Source organism: Microcaecilia unicolor, chromosome 7 (genome assembly GCF_901765095.1).
Source record: "Microcaecilia unicolor chromosome 7, aMicUni1.1, whole genome shotgun sequence".
NCBI classification, from domain to species: Eukaryota; Metazoa; Chordata; class Amphibia; order Gymnophiona; family Siphonopidae; genus Microcaecilia; species Microcaecilia unicolor.
The window spans coordinates 114,337,202-114,354,176 of NC_044037.1; the positions used below are offsets into that span (position 1 = coordinate 114,337,202).

Sequence of the window (16,975 nt, forward strand, 5' to 3'; positions counted from 1 at the left end):
TAAAATCCCACGAGACTGTGATACAAGATGCAATTCAAGCTTGCCAATGATCAAGGAAAGTCATGCAGCAAAGAAGAAGAACTGGAAACTGCTGCTGTGAAATGAAAGAAACCAGCACTGAACAATAGTGCCGGATAAGATGTTTCAAGAGAAGTGTGTGAAACGCTTGTTTGGTTTCTTGGGGGACACTTTTGCTCTTTTGTTTGGATGCTTAAATAATTCCATAAAATCATCACAACTCTGCCCAGGGTAAAGAATCCAACTGCATCTCTCACTGTTCCTTCAGGAGGAGTTTGCAGAGTTCTTGGGAAATGTAACAATAAATCTAAATCTGGCCTAAAAGAAAAGTTGTCTCTTGAATCAAATCCCAACAAGGTCATCTAGCTTTGGGAATGGCCTGGCTGGTCAAATATCTTCTGTTCTAGATCCATATTTTAAACATCATCCATTTGACAATGAGCCAAAGGAAGCTGTGATAAATGGTCTGTCTGCTGCTTTGTGCTTCTAGAGAAAATAAGGACCCATTTCCAGTTGCAGCCAAAAGAGCACATAATCTGTTCTGAATCCTGTAAAAATGCAGTTCAATGAAGGCCAAACAATAGTAAGAAAGCTTTGTTTAGGATTTGTTTTACATGTTTTCGCATGCAATTAATGTCACACAAATGTAGTTTGTGTACCAATTATCTCTCTTTGAGAACAAAGGAGGCCAGACATAGAGGCTCCATCACTAGGGACCAAGGTTGCCAGATGGGCGGTTTTCCCGCCCAATTGGGTGGCTTTCCGCGACCCGCTGCAGGAAATTTTCGACCGCTGCGGGTCGCGGTTTTTTGGGCGGCTTCGCGTTCGGTTGGGCGGGTTTTGTTTTGTTCTTTGGCTGCGGTTTTCGCAGCGCGGGGGGGCATGGTTAATGGCATAGGGGTGGAGCTGGTGACGAAGGGGGTGGAGCTGGTGACGTAGGGGGTGGAGCTGGTGACGTAGGAGGTGGGGCTGTGCAAATTGGGGGTGGAGCTGTGAACGTCGGGTGGGGCTGTGAACGTCGGGGGCAGGGTGTGCGGTTTTGGACGGGTTTAGAACTGGTTTGGGGTGGAAAAATTATTTAAATCTGGCAACCCTGCTAGGGACTTCAAACAGGAGAACCTGTGAAAATGCTCACCTCTCCTGACTTCAAAGAAAGTACACTGGAGTTTGGCTGGGAAGGAAGATAAATTTTTGATCTCTTTCTGTTCTGGAAGTATAAAGGAGAGCACATGGTGCTCGTGACACTTCTCTCTGTCCAGGGACTGCTCTCTGTCCAGGGCACTTCTCTCTCTCTGTCTCTCCCCCTGCACCTACCCATCTACAGCCACCAGAGCTCCGGCTCTGCCCCCCCTTTCTTCCCCAAAGCTTTCTCTCCCAGAACACATGGCTTAGCTGCCCTTCTCCCTTTCCCTCTGCACACTGTGATAACCACAGTGTCTGCCCTTACATGAGGAGGCCGCCAGAGGGTGCTCTCCCATTGAAAACCTAAAATGTCCTGATCTGGCCCCTAGAGGGAGCCAAAGAGTATAGTCCATGGTAGTGACCAGAAGGAACAGCTAGGGGGTGCTCCTGGCATAGGACTTGTACTTCCCGGGGAGGCCACCAGGGGGACTCTCTGAGTTTGGAAGCTGGATAGGTGGAGAAAGTTCTGGGTGCGGACCTTTCTGGAAGCAGGGGGAGAGGCCTAAAGAAAGGTGGAGTGGATTATTGGGCACCCTATAAAAAGCATCCTCTAGCCAAGGGAGAGAGAAGATGGGGAGGGGGGGGGGGGGGGGGGGGGGAGAGGAGGACCTGCAACACCCAGAACTGGAGAATTATAAGCTAGGGACTGAAGAAAAGAGGCTGGCTGAAGTAGAGCTCAAGAGAGAGATCAGGAGAAGGTTCCCTCCAAAGGCAAAGAGGTACTTACCTGGTGGGGGCCCGGCAATGGATAAGATTGTTATGCACAATTGCTACTGAAGTGTTTAAAAAGAACAAACAGCTGTGGGGTGGAGGATAGGACTGTAAGGTTAAGGTGAATAAAGTGTGTCCTATCCAGGGGAGGAGGCTGTTATACCCTGAGACCCAGATGTCCCCAGTAAATAGTCCCAGGGGGTGAATCACAGTAACAGATTAATAGTGGGCAAGCCAGGTTCCCACAGGACTGTAACCTAGCTAATAAACTGAATTTACATGCAACCAGCTAATTTGCATATTTCTGCAAGCAGAGGAAGCTGTGCTATCTTCCAGAGAAGGGTGACCTGGGGGCCCCACCAGAAGAACTGGTAAAGGGGGGTCGGTTACCAGGTGATACAGCGGGGAGGCCGGGCCAGGACTGCAGGTTAAGGAAGAGGTCACCCTGAGGGAAAGGGGAGGACCAAACCTAGAGGCCGGAGTCAATGCAGTCACAGAGAAGTCTGGTTTTAAGGTGGTTCCCTGAGTCAAAAGGCTGGTGAGGCCGGGCAGGAGCCACTAGAGGGCCACTGCACACCAGTGTTGCCAGGTGGGCGGTTTTACCGCCCAATTGGGCGGTTTTCTGCGCCCTGCCGCGGAAAATTTTTAGGCTTCCGGGCGGCTTTTTGATTTTTTTTTGGCTGCGGGGGGTGGGGTTAGTGACATTTTTGGGCAGGGTTAGTGACATTTTTGGGCGGGGCTGATGATGTGGGAGGCAGGGCCGGTGACGTGGGGGTGTCAGGGGCGGGGTTTGTGTTTGGGCGGGTTTTGGGCTGGTTTCTGGCCCGGATTGGGCTGGAAAAAAATTTCTACCTGGCAACCCTGCTGCACACCAGAGAGCACCCCTGGGGGGTGGGGGTTACAAAGGGCACTATCCCAGATGGCACCTTGTTGTTGAATAGCCCCCTGAAGACAAGGACATCAGAGAATCCCTGCTACCCTTGACAGTTGAATAACAGTGTCTGAAAGTGTAAAACCAAGGGAAGAGCAGAGGGTTGGTGGGACCCAGGCAATAATTTTATCCCCAGGGAAGTGTGCAGAAAGGCCCACTGACTACAGGCGGGTTCTGGGGGACTAGAGAACTCAAAGTGAAGCTGAGTGGAAAAGGCATCAATCTCCAGAGGAGGTCTCTTGTGTGGGTAAAGACAGACAGCACGGAGAGGTGCAGGTCGAGAGCAGACAGCACGGAGAGGTGCTTGCGGACATTTCTCCTGTGCTCATCTTTACAACACATATATCTCTTTCAGCACAACCCCAAGGCTTCTCTCTTCCTCTGAACAAACACCCTATCCTTTCTTTCTCTCTCTAAACACACACCCAGAGACAGCCTTGTATCATATACCTGTACTAAGTGCTGTGAGCATATATATATATGTACATACAATATACTTTCTATATATATATCCAAACCCGTGTGGAGTGTGTATTCTTTAGGAACCCACTGCCTCTGTGAACTGGACTCGGGACCAACCCTAGACAACAATTGCTGACACAGGAGTCTAAGCTCTTGGGGAGAGAGATATTCAAGCACCACCACGACCTGCCACCCAACAAGTTTCCATGAGGGCATGGAGATCCATAAGGAGCAGCCTGGAAAGGTGAGTGTGAGGCAGTGACCCCCAGGATCACATCACCACTCATGTGCAAGCACCATACACAGAAAGGGTCATATACAGGGGCCATTTTACTAAGGTGTGCCCAAAAATGGCTGCACTGGTGTAGGCACGTGTTTTGAGGTGTGCTGGTCTATTGCCTGAGCGCGCCTGGAAAAAAGGGGATTTTTTTAAAGTGCCAGAAAATGGACATGTGGCAAAATGAAAACCAGCGCACATCCATTTTCGGCCTGAGACCTTAACGCCACCCACTGACTTTGCAGTAAGGTCTCAAGCGCTAACCAGGAGGTAAGCGTGCATTGTGTGTCAACTGCTGATTACCGCTGGGTAAGGGCCCCGCAGTAGAAAATATTTTCTACCACGTGTTTTGGGCGTGCGCCAAAAATGTAATTACCGCCCAGGGCACGCGATAGCCAGGTGGTAGTGCCAATTTTTTTTTTTTTTTTTAGATTTAATTTCAACAGTTTTTATTGATGACAAATCAATACAACACAGCCATGGTCAAACAATAGATCCAATGACGAGACATATAGAAAAAAAAAAAGACTTTACCACCAGTCATCAAACCTTCCCCCCCCCCCTTTTGCTAAAATCAGAATGTCCAGAATATCCAATGACAAGTAACTATGGGCCTTCCTCCACTAACCATTAATTGCTGAAAAAAGGGGCTGCATATATCTAGACCCCCTAACACCCTCCCCCTACATGCTGCCCCATGCCTACATACTATTGGGAACGTTAGCAGCAGCTCACAAAAGTACATGCAGCCAGCCAACAGCGCACCTGCTTTATCCTACTGTCCATCCCCATCTCCCAGCAACAGTGCACATGCTCCACAGAAAAGCCACCATGCCATCCTCTGTCTCCATGGCCATCTCAGCTCACACAACACCTGTGCCTGTGTATTGCATACCCACCCCCCCCCACCCCCCCCCCCCCCCCGATCTGTCACAGGCTATGTAAGGACCATTGAACATGTCATAAAAATTTATGTACGTGACGCCAAGAAGCCCCACCACTTGAACCTTGTCTCCACCAAAACTTGTGTTTTGCAGATGATTCTGCATACACTGTGACCTTGAGGCGCTCAGGCACTGGTACAGGTAGATATGCCGGGAAAACCCTGGCTTCTCCCGGCGCATGAGGGAGTGCCTCTGGGCCCAATGTAAGTACCACTGACACTTCACCCCTTTTACAGCTCTGTTATCCTCATACAGTGTGCCTACAAACCCCATATCCATTAGAATGTGTTGCAGCCAAACCCAAACTATGAGATAACATGGAAAGGAAGGGGGAGGGGGGAAGGGATGTTGGACAGCACCCTTCTGTGACCAGTAGAAAAGTGGCCAGAACGTCACACACAGCTACCTAGCACACTGCAGCAGCTATGGCAGGGTAAATAAAACATAATCAGAAATACCCACAGTGGGAATCAAAACCACATTGCATGCGCTGAGGGGCAACAGCGCTAGTCCCTACACCATACACATATCTGAGTGTGCAAGGAGGACAATACACTGACCACAGAGGGCTGTGAGAGCACAAGATGCCACCCAAATGGATGTAAGGTCCAAAGTTAGGTATGCTGCCCTGTGAAAAATCCCTCATGACCCAAGCTGTGGACCCTTGAAACCTCTACATGATAATGGGACACAAATCCCTCCTTATGGAAACTAGCACCTATGCATAATTCTTCCCCAACAACATGACCGTGCCTCATGGGGTTATGTGCAGCCACTGGCACCTGTGAGGGCCCCAAGCCAGCTAGCATGATTACATCATAGATAGGTGCCCCCAAACCCTAGTATCCCACCCTGCAATATGTAAACTGCCTTTCTTATGGGGGTCCCAGCAGAGATGGCCAGAAAGATGGGAGGATCAAACAGAATCCCCTCCTATCTTCCAGCCAGCTGTAGGCCACATAGGCATGGGAATGCACACACACCCACACCCCTGACAACAGCTGTAACAATGGCCCCATTCATGCAACAGTACGGTGGCATACTACCTCACAGCCAATGCCTGGTCACCCAGACCCATTTTGCATGCCCGTAGGGAGACAACCCTCTCAGTGGAGAAACAACTATCATATCATTGGCTCCGGGGTTCTCTACTTTGTCATCTCCTTGGTGCCACAAATCACAGATGTCCCCCAGGTAACAAGCAGCAGCCCCAAGCTGCCCCTGTCCCTGCCTACCGATAGCCAGCTGCACAACTATGCAAGCCATGTAGGATGCGCTGATCTCAATTGCAAAACTTTTAAACACACAAGTCACCCTACAGCTGCTGTCCAGCCTGCCCTGGACCAGTCTGCACTGGACCAGCTTACTGCCAAGAGGGCCTGGAAGTATTTTTGTACCCTGGCCAGTGGAAAGTGCCCCCCACACCACAAGAGGGCCACACCCAGCACTATACGGAAGCAGCTGTGGAGGAGGAAACCCTGGAGGAACATGCCCCCATTGGAGGGGGAGGAAGGGGTGTACAAAGAGTCCTCCCCAGACAGCTAGGCAGGAAGTCACAGCAGCTGAGTCCCACCATAAAATGGCCGCCATACCTATCGGCGAGCCCGCCCTGACAGCCACCCTAGCCCAGCTCCTGCTGCAAGTCACAGGCATGCACAGATATGTGCAGCAGGAGCTGGGAGCCCAATGCCACATTCAGGGACAAATACCGACAGAGCTCAGGATGGCCCATGAGGAGAGGCAGCAGCCACAATGAAGGCAAATGGACAAAAACATTTGTAAATATTTCTCAAGTTTTATTTTTGCTACAAATACAATGTTTACAGACATAAGCATAAAAATGTCTGTGCCTCCACTCTCTAAAACATGTGTGGATTCCCTGATATGCAAGGCTGACAACTACTGTGGTTTAAACACTAAACCCTACTAGGCAAGCCCTGGGAAAGGGAGACTGTAGAAGGAAGGGGAGGGGGTTAGAGATGGGGGTGAGACGTGTCCAAAGGCCCCTCAGTATCCTCAATCAGAGCAGCTCCTCCTTAAAGCCAAGTTCTCAACCAGAGGGCTGCCCAATGCAGAGGGATCTAATGTGCCCTTTATCACAAAAAGCCCCAATGGGACTTGAATCTGCCACCCCCAGGATCCAATGTCACACCCCAAACCATTATGCCATGCCTCCAGTAGCTACAAAAGAGGTGACAGGGAATGTGTTGCACATCTCTCTCAGACAGATTCCTTGGGCATCCCCTCCTCACCTTAAGAGTCAGGATGTCCTAAGGACCTGGCAGGGAAATATCTGGCCTAATGTCTTGTATCAGGAAAGGCCCCACTCACAAATGCCCTACAGCTAGTGTCTGCTGGGGAGTTAGGGGAGAGGGTGGCCAGCTGAACTGACCAATGCCATTCTCCCGTTATGTAGTTACAGTAACCTGGACTTGAAAAGACAAAGCAGTTTAGATAAACAGCATTGTGGGTCACAGTATAGCGCTGACTGCCCACCTTCATCACCATTGCACTCTGTAGACATCTGTCCCCTGGGAGTTCACAATCTGTGCATAATCCTATACTGATGCTGCCAACAGATATCGGGTCTGCGATACAGTTGGAGTTAATAGGACTGGATGGTATATGACATAAGCATTTGTGGAAAACTAGAATGCCAGGCCCCCCAGTCCAGCTCCATGCTGGAGCCTGGAACCAAGTTCTCATCTCAGGTGTCCTTTGGCAAATATGATAGGTAAGAAGAGGACAGCAGCTTCTGATGTTGGCCACATTTGGCCCACTTCATATCTGTGCCTAACAGCTTGCAGCAGGAGCCCAGCCCAATATACCCCCTTCACCCGCTGCAGACCCACACGTATTTGGCAGACTGCAAACAGCTCATCAACCTAAAGGTGTGTTGGTTATGGTTTATTTGAATTTGCTATACCACCTTGACTAACTGGCAGCTCTTGACAGTTTACCATAAAAACAATACAAGAAAAGGAAAACAGTTACAGGAAAGTAGATAGAACAGAGAGATAAAGATAGAGATGCAGAGGGGTAGATTAGAGCGGACAGATGTGAAGCGTTTGTTTACACTTTCAAACAACAACAAAACCAGGGGACACAAGATGAAGCTAGAATATGGTAGATTTAAAACAAACAGGAGAAAGTTTTTCTTTACTCAGCGTGTAGTTAGACTCTGGAACTCGTTGCCGGAGAATGCAGTGACAGCAGCTGGCCTTACGGAATTTAAAGGGGGTTTGGACAGATTCCTGAGGGAAAAGTCCATTGAACATTATTAATTTTTTTTTTTTTTTGGGGGGGGGGGGGGGGGGGGTTGCCGGGTTCTTGAAGCCTGGATTGGCCACTGTCGGAGACAGGATGCTGGGCTTGATGGACCCTTGGTCTTTTCCCAGTATGGCGGTACTTATGTACTTATGTAGGGGTACAGCAAAGGAAGAAAGGAGGGGCAGAAGGCAGTGGGAAGTAGTGAAAATGCTGTAAGGACCTACTCAGCAGAAAAAGCATCAGTAAAGAGCCAAGTCTTTAGTTTAGTTTTGAATGTTTTCAGAGAGGTTTCAGCGTGAATGTGTAGTGAGAGAAAATTCCAATGAAATGGTGCAGCAAAATAAAAAGCATGATGACAGGTACACTCAAGTTGGGCAGATTTTGGGCCTGGTAGAACTAGTCACTGATCACTGATTAAGTGTAGGAGATGTGCCGAGGAATACAGAATAGTGAAGGAGGAGAAGTAAAGAGATAAACCGAGCCAGTGGGACTGAAATATAACGACTAGTAGGTTAAAAAGTATATGTTGATGGATCGGTAACCAATGGTACTTTTCAAGCAAAGGAGCAACATGGTCTGAACGGTGTGCATGACAAAATAAACAGATGGCTGTGTTCTGTAATGACTGTAACCTTTTAATGGATCAGTACAACCTAGATAGATGATGTTACAATAATTTAATCTTTTGGTGAGCAATGACAGAAATAGTTTTGAGACAGTTTTGGATTGGTCCTAGTGAAGGAGCGAATGGGTGTGTAGGACAGAGTAGAAGGATATCATCTGCGTAGAAATGAAAAGAGATGCCCATAGATTGTATCAGGGTTGCTAATGGACTGAGGAATAGATTGAAAAGGAGAGGAGAAAGAATAGAGCCTTGCAGAACACACAGGGCAAAGATCGGAGGGGGGGGATGCCCTAGATGACGAGGTGACCACAGTATAAGTGCAATCTGAAAGAAATGACGAGAACCATGACAAGACAGAACCTAATAGACCCAGGGGATTTAAGCAGGATAATAAGAGGGGGTGATCAACAAAACTGAAGGCGGCCAATAGGTCAAGAGAGACTGCAAGAACCATGTTATGTTTGTTCCAGTGAGTGTGAATTTTGTTTACCACTGCAGCTAGCCACCAGTTTAGTACCAACCAGCTGATGTGCCTAGGCAGTGCCCAGACTAAAGTTTACTCTCTGTTGAGCATGCTGCCTTGCCCACAACCAGGACGGTGGAGGGCTTAGGAAGATGCACAAACAGCTTCTTCCTATCTACATACAAATATGGAGGATATGTACATGAGGAAGGAAAAGAACTATTATACACTTATCTGTTGTCTCACAATAGCAGGCCTTGTCCAGCACACTATATCCTCAGCAGGCGCATGACCCTCCCACTAGAACTGGTGAAGTGATTGCCACCACAGACGGCAGATGGAAACCAAGCTGGTCCTGTGGGGCCCCAGCAGCAGCTTTAGGGAATCCAACTCCTAGGACACAGGTCACGGACTCAGGGTCTACTAAACATGAGGGTTAAGACAGGGTACAGCATGCTGAACATTGTCAACCTCAACCCTAGGAATGGGTGGCCATATGTCCCAAGCTAAATTCAGTCTACCACACAAATGAAGATAGGGAGGACTGCAAACAAAAAAAGGAGCCAGCTGAAGAGGGGATGTGAAGTGCAAATCTGGAGAAAAACCGCCGAGGAACACATAGTGCACAGACCCAATCCAAGAGACTCCATTCCCCCCCCCCCCCACCCCCCAGCTTCTCAGCAGGCAGCCACAAACGGGTGTTTCCACAGTAGTATAATCTGCACATATCCCCACAGTTACATAGTTTCATGATTAAAACAATAAATACATCAATAGTATAAAACAGTGTGTTTCAAAGTCCACTGCTGTCCCTTATGTTGCTGCTGACCAGTGCCTGTGCTCTAACTTGTAAAGCAGTCATGTCTTGCAAAAAGCAAGGGGTCCTTTGTTAGCAGAAACATAAGATCTCAGCTCATCTCCCTACTAGAAGGGGAATGGCAAGTTCTGAGGTCTCTGCTTACCTGGAGACAGTGACAAATGTGGACCCAAGCTGGCTAATGGCTTCAAGGTTTCAGCTGCCTGATGCTGGGGGGGACAGAATGGAGAGCAAAAGAGTTAGTTTCCCAGGTGCAGATAAGCCACCTCCCCCTTAGCAATGTTAAGGTTCAAAAATGGCGTCTAAATTGCCTGATTTAGACATCATTCTCCCCAAAATGTTTTTGCATGTGAATCATAATAATAATTTTTTTAACGTTTATCCCCAAAATGTCTACATGCCTTATAATTTATTTATTGCATTTGTATCCCACATTTTCCCATCTATTTGCGGGCTCAGTGTGGCTTACAATACATTGTGAATGATGGAAATACAGTTTGTTACAGTGCGATTATGGGTTACAGTGTGAAGAGTTATGGTAAGCCAAAGTCAAGTCAAAACATCATTAGGGGCGTAGAAGCTATGGAATGTAACATTGGGGAAATGATAGGGAAATCGAAGAATAGCAAGAGAGCGTTAGGGTATAACAATTTTATCTGTGGGTAGATTTTTTTTTTTTTTATAAATCTCTTTATTTATAGTCAGATTAATTTTACAAGTTTGAAAACCATGTTTAACAGTTAGTCTCGTCTCAGAATAAACAAATAAGTATGTTACTATGTTTTCTCCCTCTCTCACCCTCCCCCCTCCCATTCCCCCCCTCTCTCCGAACAGTTGCCTATTCCTGCTATTGCATATCTATCTCTTTGCGTTCAGTCCAGTTTATAAATTCAAAATCTTGCTTCGTGCTGATGAAGTCAACGAGGCTTATTTTCAAAGCACTTAGCCTTCCAAAGTTCCATAGAAACCTATGGAACTTTGGAAGGCTAAGTGCTTTGAAAATATGCCTCAATGTGTCCCAAAAGGGTGCCCAAGTGGTACAAAATATGTCTCCTTTTTTTGAGGTTAGGTCTGATATTCCTGAACGTTCCAAAGTACAAAATTGAATCATTGACGATCGCCAGTGTGCAATCGTGGGCCCAGCCGGATCTAACCACAGCTGCAATATCACCTTCCTTGCCATCAACATAGCTTTTTTCAAGAAGATTTTCATGCCTCGTGGTATAGGGCTCTGTATGTGGAAGATGTCAAACAATTGCTCCGGTGATTGTCGCCAAACAGCTTTCCAAAAGGTAGAAACATGTCTTGTGAGAGCTATCCAAAATGGCTTGATTCTCCTGCAGGTCCAAAACATATGACCCAAATGGGCTTGCTCCTCTGTACATCTTGGGCAGTTGCTATTTTCTCGCAGAGTAGCCCGATATGCTCTGTGTGGTGAGATATGTAATCGTAGTACAAACTTATAATGTAACTCCCACCAACTGGCATTGTCTGTTAGATGATAAACTGACATTAGACATGACTCTACCTGGTCTGGTCTCATATTTAAGACTAACTCTTGACTCCGTTTCTGTGCTTCTTTCGAATAATCATATTTTCCAATTCTATCTCTCAACATGCCATGAAAGTATTTTAGTGGGGTGCGGAGTTGGGCCTCTAAATCCAATATATCCTTCAGTCTCTCCCACACTTCTGAAGTGAGCATCCTACTATCCAAGGACTGCACATAATGGCGAATTTGGTAGTATGCAAACATGTCACCTTCGGCCAGACCAAATTCCTCACATAAACTTTGAAATGGTTTAATAGTCCCCTGCTCCGTTATTACATGAAAGAGATAACATATCCCCCTTGAGGCCCACACTTGAAATACTCGTGATGTATCTCCCACAGGGAAATCACAATTCCCTTGAATTGGCAGTAACGGGGACATCTCAGGGTTTATAGCATACATTCTACACATCAGCCTCCACGCCCTACGCAGAGGCCGAAAAATTATATTTAAGTGTCTCGAGAGATTTGTTCCCTTTGCCGTGGAGTGGAGCCAATGGGCAAAATGCTGTGGCCTCAGGAGGGATATTTCTGATCTGGTACAGGTGAAAAATTGAGTTGATCTGAACCAGTCGGAGAGGTGACGAGCACTACTAGCTACTGAGAAAAGGCATAAATTCAACAACCCCAATCCCCCCTTGACACGTGGTAACATGGCTCTCGAGAGTGAGATACATGCTCTTTTCCCTTGCCAAAGAAATTTGGTTAATTGCCTGCCCAACCATTTCTCGTCTTTGTAACTCAACATGAGCGGCAGAGTTTGAAACATATAAATCCATTTTGGAAATAAGATCATATTGTACAGCGCCACTCGTCCCAGCAGTGAAATGGGTAATCCCTGCCAGCCCCGCATTACCTCTTCCATTTTGGTTTTGTGGGCCTCTATATTTCTATGGTATAGTTGTGATAGATCCGCCGGAATATATATCCCTAGATATTTAACTACTGTAGATTCCCACTTTAACGGGAATGGGCCAACCCAATTATCTTTTATTTCAGACTGAATTGGTAAGACCAATGATTTTTGATAATTTAGGGAGAATCCTGAGTAAAAGGTAAATTCATCTAGTGTTGACAGTAATCTTGGTATAGAACTATCTGGTCGAGTGAGCGTGAGAAAAATATCATCCGCAAACGCTAGTATCTTCACTGGCTGCTCCGGCAACTCAACCCCCGAGATGTCCGTATCTTGCTGTATGGTTCGCAATAAGGGTTCTAGATAAAGCAAGAATAATAATGGGGACAATGGGCATCCCTGCCTCGTTCCCTGGGAGACCTCAAACGAATGTGATTTATATCCATTTACCAAAATACTAGCAGTCGGGTTGTAATATAGAGATTTAATAGCCTGTAGAAACCAACCTCCTATACCTATATGTGTAAGGACCTGAAATAAATAATCCCATTGAACCTTATCAAATGCTTTCTCCGCATCTAGACTGACCAATGCTAATTGTTGTTTGTTTGATTTACAATGAGCTATAGATAAAAGTACTTTCCTCACATTTAGGACGGAATGACGTCCTCGTACAAATCCTACTTGATGTTCTCCCACTATCTGAGGTATGTGAATAGCTAGTCGGTCGGCTAGAATCCTGGCCAAAATTTTTAAGTCAACATTTAATAAGGATATAGGCCTATAGGATTCAACCCTATCACGAGGTTTACCCGGTTTTGGTATTAGAGTGATCAACGCTTCATTCTCCCGAGAAGAGAAAAAACCCCTATCCACCACTGCATCATAGTAATCCAGTAATGGGCTACACAATTGTAACTCCAACATTTTGTAATACTCATGGGAAAAGCCGTCCAAACCTGGAGATGATCCTCCTGGCAGGGATTTAATTACTTTTTGAATTTCCACAGCTTGGATAGGCTGTGACAATTGGAGCTGGGCTGCTGAAGATAGCAACGGTAGACCTGCATCTTCAAGATAATCAGTTAAAACCGGGCCTTGCTCATTTTGTGGCCTTGTGTACATCTTTTTGAAATATGAGTGGAAAACATGTACCATTTCTGTTGGAGTAGAAGTAGGACGTCCACCTTCTGTGCTTATCATAGGGATAAATTTCTGTTGGGTTTCAGAACGTGCCAGGTGTGCTAGTAATTTCCCGGATTTGTTTCCAAAACGTTGGTAATTATGTTTCCTAATGATTAGCCTGGATTTAGTTTTTTCGTGAATATACGCATTTAATGCCGCTAAGGAAGCATTCATCTGCTCTCTATTTAAGGGAGTTGGTTTTGCTATAAATGTCTGTTTTGCTTTTCGGTAATCCTTTTCTAGATTAATAATAGCAGTCGCTAACCGTTTAGTTCTAGCACTCATAAATGCTATCACCTCTCCTCGCATCACTGCTTTGGAAGCTTCCCAAAAGAGTGTTGCAGATGAACAGGAGCTTAGATTTGTTTCTTCATAGTTCTTCCAGCTCAATTGTAGGTGTTCTAGAAATTTTTTATCTTGTTTTAAATAAGAGGGGAATCTCCATATATGAGACTCCCTAGCTCTCTCCTCCATTGTCAAATCTATCCATATTGGAGTATGATCTGAAACAGCTAAAGGGCTAATGATAGCTTGGTGGATTTTATGAAACCAAGTGGTAGATATCAATATATAATCTATGCGTGACCAAGTTTGGTGGGCCTTCGATTGATGTGTGTAATCTCTGGCAGTAGGATTTAGTAGACGCCACGGGTCTACCACTTGTAAGGTGGAGCAAAAATGAGCAAGTCCTCCCTTCCTCCCAGACCCCGAGCCAGGGCTTGGTGATGATCGGTCCAATTGTGGGTCTAAGACTGTATTGAAATCACCTGCCCAAACCCAAGGGGCATCTAGATATTTATGACCCAAAGTTATAAGAGATTGAAAAAAGGACTGTGAATACCCATTAGGCCCATAGAGTGCACATAAGTAAAAATTTTTGACCCTGATAATTTACCTTCAAGAGTACTATTCTACCTTCACTGTCTTTATACAATAGCTGTGTCTGACATTGCAGTCTTTTTTTAATCAAAATGGCTACCCCACTACGTTTTTTGTCCGCAGACGAGTAATAACAATGCTCTACCCATTGCTGCTGCAATTTTTGGTGTTCCGTGTCCATTAGTTTTGTTTCTTGCAGACATGCTATGTCTGCATTCTGTCGTTTTAATTGGGTCAATATTTTGGAATGTTTTATCGGGGATGAGATGCCGGCAACATTCCATGAAACTATTCTAAGTTTAACATCACCTTTTGGCTTTGCCTGTCACCACATCTCAAGAATTTAACCATTTTGTGTAGAGCCCCCGGATGCCCAGCCTCCTCCGGGAACCACTCTCTCTGAGACACTAACCTGCTGACCAATCTCTCAGATTGGGGAAAACTGCCATGGACTTTAGGACGGCAACCCACTGAGAAATTAGACCGCAAGGACTTATAATTATTTGCTATTACCTCATTCACGTTTATCCTCTTTTGCATGCACTTAGCAGTATATAGTTCTTCCTTACCCACACTCCCAACCCCCTCCCTCCCCCCCTCTTTTTAAACCCCAAACTCCCACCATTTTGTCCCGAACCTTCTACGTCAAGCGCGGGACAAGAGTCAGGATGATGCCCTAAGGGATCCCCCATCCTTCATTTATAATATATAACATTTCGTTTTCTATTACACTACAGTGGGGGAAATAAGTATTTGATCCCTTGCTGATTTTGTAAGTGTGCCCACTGACAAAGACATGAGCAGCCCATAATTGAAGGGTAGGTTATTGGTAACAGTGAGAGATAGCACATCACAAATTAAATCCGGAAAATCACATTGTGGAAAGTATATGAATTTATTTGCATTCTGCAGAGGGAAATAAGTATTTGATCCCCCACCAACCAGTAAGAGATCTGGCCCCTACGGACCAGGTAGATGCTCCAAATCAACTCGTTACCTGCATGACAGACAGCTGTCGGCAATGGTCACCTGTATGAAAGACACCTGTCCACAGACTCAGTGAATCAGTCAGACTCTAACCTCTACAAAATGGCCAAGAGCAAGGAGCTGTCTAAGGATGTCAGGGACAAGATCATACACCTGCACAAGGCTGGAATGGGCTACAAAACCATCAGTAAGACGCTGGGCGAGAAGGAGACAACTGTTGGTGCCATAGTAAGAAAATGGAAGAAGTACAAAATGACTGTCAATCGACAAAGATCTGGGGCTCCACGCAAAATCTCACCTCGTGGGGTATCCTTGATCATGAGGAAGGTTAGAAATCAGCCTACAACTACAAGGGGGGAACTTGTCAATGATCTCAAGGCAGCTGGGACCACTGTCACCACGAAAACCATTGGTAACACATTACGACATAACGGATTGCAATCCTGCAGTGCCCGCAAGGTCCCCCTGCTCCGGAAGGCACATGTGACGGCCCGTCTGAAGTTTGCCAGTAAACACCTGGATGATGCCGAGAGTGATTGGGAGAAGGTGCTGTGGTCAGATGAGACAAAAATTGAGCTCTTTGGCATGAACTCAACTCGCCTTGTTTGGAGGAAGAGAAATGCTGCCTATGACCCAAAGAACACCGTCCCCACTGTCAAGCATGGAGGTGGAAATGTTATGTTTTGGGGGTGTTTCTCTGCTAAGGGCACAGGACTACTTCACCGCATCAATGGGAGAATGGATGGGGCCATGTACCGTACAATTCTGAGTGACAACCTCCTTCCCTCCGCCAGGGCCTTAAAAATGGGTCGTGGCTGGGTCTTCCAGCACGACAATGACCCAAAACATACAGCCAAGGCAACAAAGGAGTGGCTCAGGAAGAAGCACATTAGGGTCATGGAGTGGCCTAGCCAGTCACCAGACCTTAATCCCATTGAAAACTTATGGAGGGAGCTGAAGCTGCGAGTTGCCAAGCGACAGCCCAGAACTCTTAATGATTTAGAGATGATCTGCAAAGAGGAGTGGACCAAAATTCCTCCTGACATGTGTGCAAACCTCATCATCAACTACAGAAGACGTCTGACCGCTGTGCTTGCCAACAAGGGTTTTGCCACCAAGTATTAGGTCTTGTTTGCCAGAGGGATCAAATACTTATTTCCCTCTGCAGAATGCAAATAAATTCATATACTTTCCACAATGTGATTTTCCGGATTTAATTTGTGATGTGCTATCTCTCACTGTTACCAATAACCTACCCTTCAATTATGGGCTGCTAATGTCTTTGTCAGTGGGCACACTTACAAAATCAGCAAGGGATCAAATACTTATTTCCCCCACTGTATATCTTTGGAACTTACTACTGTACAAGTTACCATTAGCATTTCTATTACAGCTATAAGTTTCAATAAAAGTCAATCAAACCCGTCAGGATTCTATTTCTAATGTCTCCAGCCAGCTTTTTGCCTCCTCAGGCGAGTGGAATGAGTGCCAGCGATTCCCTTGTGAAACTTTCAGTATGGCTGGATATTGTAAAGAAAAGCGTAGGTGCTTTGCTACTAGTAGCGCACAAACTGGAGAAAATGTCCGTCGCTTCGTGGAGAGGGCCCCCGAGTAATCCTGGAAGAGTCGTATTCTCTGTCCATCAAATTTTACATCCTCCGGATGGCTTTTATATTGACTTAGAATCTGTGCTTTTTGTGAGTATCGATGAAACTTTGCGATTATGATCCTGGGCCTATTGTCCGTCGCACGGACTGGCCCCACTCGGTGAGCACGTTCTAGGGTGATAGGATAGATTTCCCCCGCCGATGGAAATT

General features: G+C 46.2%; 1 protein-coding gene across 1 annotated transcript in view; it reads right to left on the minus strand.

The window, feature by feature from the left end:
• The window catches only part of PFAS (phosphoribosylformylglycinamidine synthase), a 154,786-nt gene that overhangs the window by 128,175 nt on the left and 9,636 nt on the right, over nt 1-16,975 (minus strand). Inside the window, exon 2 of the mRNA XM_030210241.1 lies at nt 9,846-9,909. The gene's annotated coding sequence lies outside the window, so the exon portion shown is untranslated. The remainder of the gene's footprint in view (nt 1-9,845; nt 9,910-16,975) is intronic.